Raw genomic sequence first — 12,345 nt, 5'->3', positions numbered from 1 at the left:
ATCAAAGGACCATTCGGAATATGTTAATATTCTAAACGGATGATGAACACTAAGTAAATATATTCAGAATTTTTTGTCACCTAGGGTACCACTGCACTGAGTCCTCCCTAAAACTGAAATAATACCTAGCTCACAGGATTAAATGAGTAAAGCACTACACAAATGCTAATTTTCAAAAACAGGTATTTTTTGTTTTTAACTTTCTCAGTGTTTTGGTAGATACGTTAACCCTATTCCATGATCCTTAAACCAAAGTGAGGGAGGTTCACCCACTAACTGGTAAAATAAGAATTCTATTTCTTGGGGCACCTGGGTGGCTCAGTGGGTTAAAGCCTCTGCCTTCGGCTCAGGTCATGATCTCAGGGTACTGAAATCAAGCCCCGCATTGGGCTCTCTGCTCAGCAGGGAGCCTGCTTCCCCCTCTCTTTCTGCCTGCCTCTCTGCCTGCTTGTGATCTCTGTCTGTCAAATAAATAAATAAAATCTTAAAAAAAAAACCAAACTCTATTTCTTGGCAAGAATCAAAGTGCTGCATTGAGGTTCTACAGCTGCGTCACCAAATCTCTGAGGTTCCTACCACATTATAAATCCCTTCAGTATAGGGACCATGTCTTGGGGATCCCTCTACAATGCCCTACACCAAACAGGCACTCAGATGCATGTCCTTCTTTTGTCATGTATAATTCTAATATCATTAAATCCTATATGATTTATAGGAGCATAAAAAGAAAAATGAAAACACTGCATACCTATGCAATGTACACATAAAATATCAGTTCATTTCATCAACTTTCAGAGAAAGAATGTAGAAAGAATTGTATTACCATAAGATGTGGCAATATTTAATATGACGGTTCTCTGTATCACAGTCAACTGAACGAAGAAAGCACTTAAGAACGAAATAACAGTAATTAATGAGTATCTTCAATATATAAACTATTTTCACCAACATAAACGCTGCTACCAATGCAGCATGCCTCCCAGAACCACGTATCATCAGTGTGCAGGCTTTGTTTAGGATAAATCACCACTTTTTCTGCAACGAATGGACTCCAGGCATATTTTGAAGATTGGAGTCAGAACATAACTCTGTTTTAAATGCTCTATCCCTCATACTGCTTTATTTCCTATAAAATCACCCTTCATGGGACACCTGGGTGGCTCAGTTGGTTGAGCGGCTGCCCTCGGCTCAGGTCATGATCCCAGCGGCCTGGGATCAAGTCCCGCATTGGGCTCCTTGCTCGGCGGGGAGCCTGCTTCTCCCTCTCCCTCTGCTCGCCACTCTGTCTGCCTGTGCTCGCTCACTCTCTCTCCCTCTCTCTGACAAATAAATAAATAAAAATTAAAAAAAAAAATCACCCTTCATGCCACTTTTTAAGGCTCCTTTTAAGCATCTTCCAGACCTAAGGCCTCCCCGCTCCTAGTGAGACTCCTCTGGACACACAGTATACTACCAACCTAGACCCATCTCCACAAGCAACTCTTAACAGATGATCTTAAGAGTCATCTCTGACTTTCTTCTCTCACACCCCACATCTGACTTACCCTGTCAACTCTGCTTTCTTTTTTCTTTTTTTTTTTTTTAAAGATTTTATTTATTTATTTGACAGAGACAGATCACAAGTAGGCAGAGAGGCAGGCAGAGAGAGAGGGGGAAGCAGGCTCCCTGCTGAGCAGAGAGCCCGACGCGGGACTCGATTCTGAGATCATGACCTGAGCCGAAGGCAGCGGCCTAACCCACTGAGCCACCCAGGCGCCCTCAACTCTACTTTCGAAATGAATCTAGAATCCCGTGACTTCTTCACCACCACCACCACCACTACCGCCCTGGTCCAAGCCTCCACCTCTCTCACCTGGAAGATGGCACTGCGAACCGCGGTCCTCTTCTCACAATAACCCAGATCGTATCCACGTCATGCCTCCAGTGAACATTCCAACAGGTTCCCAACATACACTGAAGACAACTCGAGTCCCTCTGTGACCTGCTGCCTAGTTACTGGAGTGATTCACCCCTTACTCCAGCCCCGCTGCCCTTCTCACTGCAGATATATACTCTCATTTCGGGGCCTCTGCACTCTGGCCCTACCAGGAATGCTCCTGTCCCATCCGAACAGCCCACTCCCTAACCTCACACAGGTCGCTGCTCAAACAAACATCACCAGGGGGAGCAGATGGTCCTGTTCTGACCATCTTACTTAAACAGTATGCCTTCACTCTCCATCTGGTTACCCTGCTTTGTCTGTACTGCACACCAGACCACCTGACTTAGTCTGTGCATCACTGGAATGTAGTTCCATGATATGAGAACTTCTGTTTCATCTACTGTTATATCCCAGCTCCAAGGAGAGCACCTGCCACATGGTAGATACTCAATGCATACCCAAAGTACCAATGACTATATTAGTTTTCTCTTTCCTTACAGATTGTTACTTCTTTGTAGCTGGATACTATGACTCCTCTTTCTGCAGCACTCACAGTGCTGACTTCATAAGTAGGTGGTGCTGATTTGCGGACCGGCACTTGAATCTCCCTGCACAACCTGCCTCTTGAGTCTTTTCTCCCTGAGCAGCCAACTCACTCAACTTCTGGCCAAGACAGTTCATCTCTGGGAGAGAAGGAGTCTAAATTTCTATTTCAGTGGTAGAAGTACAACTTCTAGGAAACAGCAGTAATGGGTAAACAGGGGACATAAGGAAAGATGACCAGGTTTTAAATCGGAAGATGTTCTGATGGGGGTCACCAGAAAAGATAAGGACAAAGGAAAATATAAGGGGAGGCAGAAGAGTGGGATAGCGCTTGGAAATCCCTCTTCTTCCCCAGGTGTTTAGAACTATCTCTTACTGTATACATTTCACAGGAAATATGGAATCTCGGATCAGACACACCTACCACTTTACCATTCCAATTTATTGCTGTGAAGTTTTCTCCAGTATTCTAGATATAACAAGCTTGACCTGCATAAGGATTCTTTTTTTTTTTTTTTAAAGAACAAGTCCATCTTCCTGATCTTTCTGCCTGTCTTCCAGTGGTCCCTGACCCTCTGCCTTCTGTATCTTTACTCATTGTGCTTTACTCACTGTATCTTTACTCACTGTGCTCAGCTTTCCAAGCTTCCCAAGTTGGAAATAATACTAGTTTCCATGCTAGCATTCATCTTTCTCAAAAGAAACATTCCTGGGGCACCTGGGTGGCTCAGTCAGTTAAGCATCCAACTCCTGATTTTGGTTCAGGTCATGATTTTATCGTCATGAGATCAAGCCCCACAGTGGGCTCCACTGTGGGCATGGAGTCTGCTTAAGATTCTCTCTACCTCTGCTCCCTCCATCCCCTGCAAAAAAGCAGCAGCAGCACTACTGCAAAAGATCCAAAGATCCTATTTTAAGAAAGGAAAAGTTAAACAGCACTTTCATTCATTGGGCACATTTATTAAGCACAAACTATGTGCCAGCAATGTGCTGGGAATACAATGGCAAGCAAACAAGTTATTTCTGACCTTCTAGAGCTAATAGCCAACGGAGGAGGCAGACATATAATCACACAAAATAAGTAAACACTTTCAAACTGTGATAAGAGCCATGCTAGATAAGCATGGAGTTCTAGAAGAACACAGAAACAGGTATGTATAAAAAGAAACTTTGAAGAGAGATGATTTTTGAGTCAGTAAACTCTGATTTGATAAAACAGAAAAGCCTGGCTGAGGATAAATAGGAGACAGCTAGGGAAAGTGGAGATAACCACAGCTAACACTTATTAAATGCCTACTATGTTCCAAGCACAGCGTTAAAGCATTACATGTATTCGCTCACTTAGTCCTTATAATAACCTCATGAGGTGGGTACTATTATCATCTCCATTTTACATTTGAGGCACCACAGAAGAACGTACCTGCCCAAGGCAAGAGGTTGGACTAAAGTTTGGAACATGGGGCTCCAAGGCTCCCAACCACTGGGCAGTGTGCATCCCAAGCCAGGAAGGGAGCCCTGGGGTAAAAAGACACACGTGGCATCCAGATACTGGTCTGGCAGGTGTGCCTCAAGTACAAGGGAAAACAAAGAAAATCACTAAAATCTCAGAGTCAAATCACCGAGAAACCTTAAGGAGTTAGTGAACCCTTGGGCAATGAGAAGCCACTGGAATGACTTGATTCTATTTATAGACTACAGTACAGAGAGTGGACTGGAAGAAGGCTTGAGTGGAAGTATAGAGACCAATTACATAGAACACAGCAGCCACTGCAGAATATTTGGGAAATTTTGCTTGCCATTTCTAGAAGGACTCCCATGACAACTGGATTTGACAGTTAGAAATCCATGAGTCCCACTGTGTAGCACTCGTGCGGGCAGGAGAGAGAAAGGCCCATTCCTATAACAGAAACACTGTCTCTTGATCCAAAACTGAATTTTGTCTTACAGTGTGACTCAGTATTCAATGATCAAAATACAAGTTGACCTAGAAATAGAAACTACTTGTAGAAGACATTTCCAAGGACTTTAGCAATGAAGGAAACAGAATACTACAGAGGCTTTAATCTAACCACCCCTTAAGTATCCACTATTACCTTAGCATCCATCTATAACTTGAGCATATGACAAGCCTCAATTTTCCTATCTGTAAAATAGGTACAATAATATTACCACCTAGTTTTATAGAACTGTTATGGGAATTAATGACTAGTCCACGTCAAGAATTCTAACACAAAGCAAATGTTCAAAGTATTCTTTTATTTAACAAATATCTGATGGGGCGCCCGTGTGGCTCAGTCCTTGGGTGTCTGCCTTTGGCTCAGGTCATGATCCCACGGTTCTGGGATAGAGCCCCGAATCTGGCTCCCTGCTCTGTGGGAAGCCTGCTTCTCCCTCTCCCACCCCCCCTGCTTGTGTTCCCTCTCTCGCTGTGTCTGTCTCTGTCAAATAAATAAATATAATCTTTAACGGCAACAACAAATTATTTGAGTGTCTACCATTGCCCCAGACCTGAAGTATCTAGTGAAAAACAGTCTCTTATCTTCAAGGAGGTTACGTTCTCATCTGGAAGTCAGATAATTAACTAATACAGATAGTATCGCCTGGGGAAGACAGATAAAGGAGAGTTAGGAGATACAAGATGACAGTGGAGGTGGCAGGGGTGGCCTTCATTTTTTTTTTTTTTAAGATTTTATGTATTTATTTGACAGAGACAGTGAGAGAGGGAACATAAGCAGGGCGAGTGGGAGAGGGAAAAGCAGGCCTCCCACCAAGCAGGGAGCCAGACATGGGGCTCGATCCCAGGACTCTGGAATCACAACCTGAGCCAGAGGCGGCCGTTTAACCACTGAGCCACTTCGGCTTTTGAAAGTAAGCAGACTGCCACCTCAAGGGCTCCTGGGTGGTGCAGGCGGTTAAGCATCCGACTGCTTTCCCTTGGATCATGTGCCCAGGGCTGTGAGATCAGATCCAGCCCCACTTAGAAATCCACACTCAGTGTGGAGTTGGCTTCGGATTCTCTCTCTACCCACCTCGGCGCCTTCCCCACCTAAAATAAATAAATAAATCTTTTTCTTTTTCTTTTTTTAAGGTGGGCTTACTGTTAACTCTGAGAAGGTAATTCAAGCACAGACCTTAGTAACATTTAAAGAAAAGCAAGACCACAACTGTAGCGAGAAAAAAAAGAGAAAAGAATGATGAGATGTAGGACCCCTGAGTGGCTTAGCCAGGTTAAGCATCTGCCTTTGGCTCAGGTCATGATCCTGGAGACCCGGGATCAAATCCCACATCAAGCTGCCTGCTTCTCCCTCTGCCCCTCACCCTGCTTTCCTGCTCTAATAAATAAATAAAATCTTTAAAAAAAAATGAGCTGTCAATCAGCTAATTAATCACAGACCAAATTCTGTGGGGCCCTGCGCCCAAGGTGTGGGTTTTTTTATTTATTCAGTGACACTAGTCACAGAGGATTTGAAGCACCGAGGTGACAATAATCTGATTTACCTTTCCAAATAGGTCTCTGCTGCTGTATAGGAACAGAGGCAGAAGCAGAAAGACAGAAGTGACTGAGCACTGACTCGGACTAGAGCAGAAATGGTAAAAAGCAACTGAAGTCAGGACATACTATGAAGGCAGAGGGGACCAGCCTTACTGATGGACTGTCCTATAAGAGAGACAGACGACCAGAGTGACTCCAGTATTTGGTCTGAGAAACTAAAAAGGATGGGTGAGAATGAAGGACGGGCCACTTTAGGTGCCCAGGGAGGAGAAAACAACAGTTCTACTGAGGACATGTTAAGTTTAAGATACTTCTTCGGCTTTCAAGTAGTGTTAGGTTAGCAGCTGGGTGGACAGTTCTAGAGATCTACAAAGAGGTCAGGCCAGGCTGGAGAAATTAATCTGGGAGTCCTTGCCACTTCAAGTCATGACCCTTTAAGCCTTGAGTCTGAATGAAATAACCTAGGGGGTCTGTCTTCTCTGGAGACAGAGGAGAGATGGAAGAAAAGAGGCCAAATCCTGGTGCATTTTTATCCTAGGAGGTGAGGACCAACGGGGGGGAGAACGGGCTGTGAGGGAGGAAGGCAACCGAGCGCGCGGGGACCGGACAGCCGAGAGAGGAGACTGAAATGTTTCATGGAGGAAGTCAAGCTTTGCTACATATTATTATGACAATGCTGATTACCACAAGCTTCTCTGGCCCCCTGGAGGAATGAGCCTTTGTTCTAGGGATCTCCTGACTTCCTGGCAAAAAACTGTTCCCCTCACCTCCCGTGCCTTGGCTCCCATCACCATTCAGATCTCATCTAGCTGTTTTCTTACGTCCTGTCACAAATCAGAAAGGCAGCTTCAGCACTGAAAGTCTGACCAGACTTTTTCCCCAGTCCACAGGGAAGAGGATCTTGGTTTCTCTCTTCCTGTGCCCTACATGTCTTTTCCCCTTTGTCTTAAAGGTTTTATTCCTCGTGCTGTAGCGGACACTCATTACCATCAGAGAGCAGAAGAACAGTGAGGAACAGGACAGCGGCTTTCACGCCAGGGCTTCCCGGAAGACTCTTATCCAAGATAAATGGAAATGCCTTTAAAATGATTATCACAAAATGTTCCACAGCTGTTAGTTTACTGATGAACCATAAGACCATCTTCTCTTTCTTAGAGACCCTTCTAGTCAAAATTGGCCTTCCAAGTCTGTTAAGTGCCCCAATGTTGCCACCTTTTTTCTTTGCCTTCTTCCCAACTTTGTTACTTCAGCATAAAGATGCAGAAATAATGTTTTAATTACTAAGCCCCAGAAAACAAGGCAGTCAAAACAAGATTTGTACTTAAAAACCTTTTTATTCTCCAGAATGAATTTGTTTATCTAATTTCTCAGTCTCTATGTAGCAATTACACTGCTGTTGGCAAACTATGAAAGATTTTGCCCGCAACTACAATTAACTTATCATTGTGCAACACTGTAACTTTATATTACCTTTTCTAAGAGCAATGTTTGCGGCTTGTTAAAAATCCCAGTGACATCTTCAATACGAATTCCTCTTCCAAAAGCTTCTATACCCAAAATTTTTTTTTTAATTGCACACACTAAAGCCATTCTGTACACCTATTCCAAAACCATAAAACCAAAATCCATAAGCAGTTCCTTCCCCTACTCAGAATAATGTATTTCTAGAAACATATTAAAATGATATAAAAGCATATTGCCATGAAGTATAACCGAGCAGAACTATAACCATAAGTTTCTTCATCATTTAGAATAACAAAATTATATTCCAAATCCTATAAACAATATAAATGTACTATATGTGTTCACTATATACTCAATCCCAAAGTATTAAAAATAAATATACACAATGGGGGGAAAAAACCCTACTAACTCTATAATGTCACAATGCATCAACTGGGTATAAAATTAATATAATAGCTATAACAAACATTTTGTTTTAAAGATTTCATTTTCTTGGGGGTGCCTGGGTGGCTCAGTGGGTTAAAGCCTCTGCCTTCGGCTCGGGTCGTGATCCCAGGGAGCCTGCTTCTCCCTCTCTCTCTGCCTGCCTCTCTGCCTACTTGTAGTCTGTGTCTGTCAAATAAATAAATAAAATCTTAAAAAAAAAAAAAAAAGATTTCATTTTTTTTAGTAATCTCTACACCCAACATTGGGCTCGAACTTATAACGCTAAGATCAAGAGTCATATACTCTACCGAGCCAGGCAGGTGCCCCAAGCTCTAACAAACACTGAACAAAGCCCAGCTAATAACTATTCCTAAGCAGATGCTGAGTGACTGGGAAGGAAGATGCTCTGGAAGGCCTCGCTCTCCCCTCAGTCCGGCGGCACAAAGACGGTGGAACTAGTAAGAATGCCCTTGCTATTCATAATTACCCTGCATCAAGAAGCGTCATCAAAATAAATTTCAACCTAACAATTAAGTTCAAATTACACACAGAGAGTACTTCTACACAGAAGAGTAAAGCTTACTATTTTGAGAGGCAAGACATACTGGACAGGTATTAAGTGAGAGGTTCTGGAGTCAGCCAGCCCAAGTTCATTTTCTAGTTCTCCTAAACCTGTGACCCCAGACAAGTCATCTGTGAAATGGGGAAAATAGGAGTATCCACCATAGGATTATTGTGAGGACTAAGTGAGTTAAAATCTGTAAGTGCCTGACTATGGCTGGCAGAGCTTAAGTGTTTATTACTGTTTTTGTTGTTGTTAATTACTAATCATGGTTTGGTTTTCCCCTATTAACAGGCATTTAAAAGGCTGCTTTTGTTTCTTCCTTCATCCATTCTGCCTCCTCAAGTTTATTCAGAGTTACAAAATGAACTCTTGGTATCAGAACAGAACAACGTCACAAGGAAACAGTAAATGTGATAGTCAGTCATTCACACAGAGCTTCTGCTAATTCTGGCCACACGGTTTTTTATTCTGCCAAAACAAAAGCGCTCCCCAGACATTCCCCTACCTTTCCTGGCCCCATCCCTCAATCCTTCAGATGTCTCCCCTAGATGCTTTCATGAGTAACCACACCTCTGTGATTCTTTCTCTCTAAAGCTCTCCGAGCCTAGGGGCCTCCCAGCTTATGTCTGCTGAATAACAAAAATCTAATTTCTTATAGATGCTCTCAAAACCCTGATTTCAGGGGCGCTTGGGTGGCTCAGTGGGTTAAAGTCTCTGCCTTCAGCTCAGGTCATGATCCCAAGGTCCTGGGATCGAGCCCCGCATCGGGCTCTCTGCTCCTCAGGGAGCCTGCTTCCTCCTCTCTCTCTCTGCCTCTCTGCCCACTTGTGATCTCTCTCTCTCTCTCTCTCTCTCTGCCAAATAAATAAATAAATAAATAAAATCTTTAAAACAAACAAACCTGATTTCCCATTTCTTGTTCTCACCATCTGTATGTACAGAGCATCCATCCCTAAGCAATGCAACTAAGAACAGTTTTTAGCTCACTGGAAATGACTTTGACAAAATAAGCAACTGTTAATACACTACCAAGAATGAAATCTAATTACGTACCTTGCCTACCATATAACCAGATGCTGCAGGCCCTTTCTGGTCTCACTAACAGCTCTCCGACTCTGCTAGCTCGGTTACAGCACTGCCCACTTCACTAGGCAACTAGCAAGAGCAATCAGCATGGACTTTTAAAAATCAACTCCAATACATCTCAAGAAAAGGAAAGGAAGAAAGAAAAGCCTGGGGGTGGCTGCTTTCCCTTCGGGAAAACAAAAACAAAAACAAAAAACCCGCATCTATAAAACCTCCATGAAGTACAGTTTGAATTTAATCTAGACAACCTCAAAAGACTAGAACAATATGATGCAAATCAGCACAGAGAGAGGACTAGGTTTCCTACGAGATTTTAGCTGGACTTCTTGTTTCAGAATCTAGATGGCAGGTTTTTTAGGTATTTGAAGAAGTTTAAATTACAAAATGTAATAGAAAGCAGTTGTAAATACACAATAGCAAGGGTCTCCTCCAACTTGGGAAGAGGTATAATTGTTTCTGCCTTTAAATTTACATTCCCATTGAAAATAACAATTTAAATACCAAAATTCACCACGAAAAAAAAATGTTGACCAACTTTTCAAATACCATCCTCTGCAGTACACCTGATTCCATTTGATGCTCACTAGCAACCCTGGGGTATGGGCGAGACAGGCACTAGCAACATTTCTACTGAATAAACAAAAGACTTAAGGTCAAATGTCTGATCACAGAAGAGGAGTTAAAAACGCACGCTTCATAAATATAACAGAGGACCATGTAGCCTCTAACATCACATGCTTAAAGAATACATGGAGGAATGTACCCAATACACCATTTAGTAAAAGGCTGGAGGCTTTACAAAGGGAGAGGAGGGGTCAAAGAACAAACTCTAACTTTTATTCTGAAAGAAAAGGGAACCATCTTAGAGTTTGTGGGGAGAAAACAAACAAAAAACAATCTGATTTCCATTCTTTTTTTTTTTAAAGATTTTATTTATTTGACAGACAGAGATCACAAGGAGGCAGAGGGACAGGCAGAGAGAGGGGAGGAAGCAGGCTCCCTGCTGAGCAGAGCCCCCGATGCAGGGGCTCGGGGCTCGATCCCAGGACCCTGGGATCATGACCTGAGCTGAAGGCAGAGGCTTTAACCCACTGAGCCACCCAGGCGCCCGCTGATTTCCGTTCTAAAAGGACTGCTCTAGCTGCTCTGTTGAGAGGGAGTCCTAGAAAATAAGGGGTGAAGCCCGAAGACTTGCTAGGAGGTGACTGCGGGTAGTGGCAGTGGAGGGAAGAGTGGTCAGATTCTGAGTATCTTCTGAGACAGAGCTCACAGGCCTTTCTGACGGAGGCAAGAAAGAAGAGAAGTCAAGGGTGATTATATGATTTTTGCCCTGAGCAACCAGAAAAACAGAATTTCCATTGAGTTGAGGGAAAGCTCAGGCAGAGACTGAAGAGGACATATCAGGAACGAAGTTTTGCACACGCCGAGTTCGACATGTTTATCAGCAGACAGAGATGCCAAGTAGACAGCTGCATATAAACTGCCTTCTAGAAACAATTCCTTGCCTTCCTGTGTGGGCTTACAGTCTTCTTTACAGCAGGCCTAAGCAGCAGTTTTAAAGCTCAATCATTTGATAATAAGGGATTAGATAAATTATGCTTTATTAATATATCAGAACACTATATATCCATGACAATCACGTCCTTGAAGAATACTTAAGATGTGCTAGGGGCGCCTGGGTGGCTCAGTCATTAGACGTCTGTGTTTGGGTCGGGTGGTGATCCCAGGATTCTGGGATGGAGCCCCACATCAGACTCCCTGCTCAGTGGGTAACCTGCTTCTCCCTCTCCCATTTCCCCTGCTAGTGTGCCTTCTCTCACCGTCTCTGTCAAATAAAATCTTTAAAAAAAAGATGTGCTCAATAAGATAATGATAATTTATCTCATCTAAAAGAGGGTACATTCAGGAATACATTCCAGGAGACCAGCTTAGGAGGCTGCCATGTGAGACACCATCGTGTCAGATGTAGAAGAAAATACAAAGTCTGTTTTGGGCCCAAGGAAAAAGAGGCAAAAGCTGCTCTGAAGGCTGACAGGGGACAGCAGGTCAGGATGTAAAAAGGTACTCAGAAAAGTCAGGGGCCAGCAGACGGTGCTAAACTGAGAAGGCCAGCCTCAAAGACCATCCAAAGGTCATTCTAAAGGACAAACTCAACTTCGGTCAACTCCAACTGAGTAAATGCAGTCTCAGTTCTGGGGCCCCTCTATTCCCCAACCTTAATCCCCCCACCACACACATACACACAACCCTCACTGCTGTAACTCCAAGTCTTGATTAGAGCAAAAGTGTTTCATTTCAAATTTTTAAAAAAAGTTTAATGCCACTGGTACCCACGTGGATTTCAGTAGATTTTATTGAGTTCCTCCAGGGTCACAAGAAGCCTCTTGCTGCTTATCTTCTTCCGGGCCAATGACCAAATGAGTGTCATTTAATCAATACGTACATGCCACTTAAAGAGTAAACATACCTCTCTTTGGAAAAAGGACTGAAAAGTGTCTAGAAGGATTCAGAAAGAGGGGGCAGGAGAAAAATTTCATGGGCTTGTCCCCATCACACGAGAAGCCCTGGTCACTGATGTAAACAGACATCTTTGTATTTTCTTCTACATCTGACATGATAAAAACAGCTCTATTTACAGGGTGAAAACTTCGTTTTCTCCCTTTGTTTGTATACTTTTCAAATTAAGTACTCAGCATACAAATACTAGATAGATTCATAAAGTTTATAATTTATAGGGGCACCTGGGTGGCTCAGTTGGTTGAGCGTCTGACCCGTGGTTTTGGCTCAGGTCATGAGATCAAGCCCCAGGTTGGGGGTCTATGCTTAGCGCAGAGTCTGCTTGGGACA

General features: G+C 43.2%; 1 protein-coding gene across 11 annotated transcripts in view; it reads right to left on the bottom strand.

Annotated features, from left to right (window-relative positions):
• KIF1B (kinesin family member 1B) overlaps positions 1-12,345 on the bottom strand; it is a 144,298-nt gene that overhangs the window by 106,262 nt on the left and 25,691 nt on the right. The window lies entirely within an intron of this gene.

Source organism: Mustela nivalis, assembly GCF_964662115.1.
Source record: "Mustela nivalis genome assembly, chromosome: 10".
NCBI classification, from domain to species: domain Eukaryota; kingdom Metazoa; phylum Chordata; class Mammalia; order Carnivora; family Mustelidae; genus Mustela; species Mustela nivalis.
This window is presented reverse-complemented; position numbering and strand designations above follow the sequence as displayed.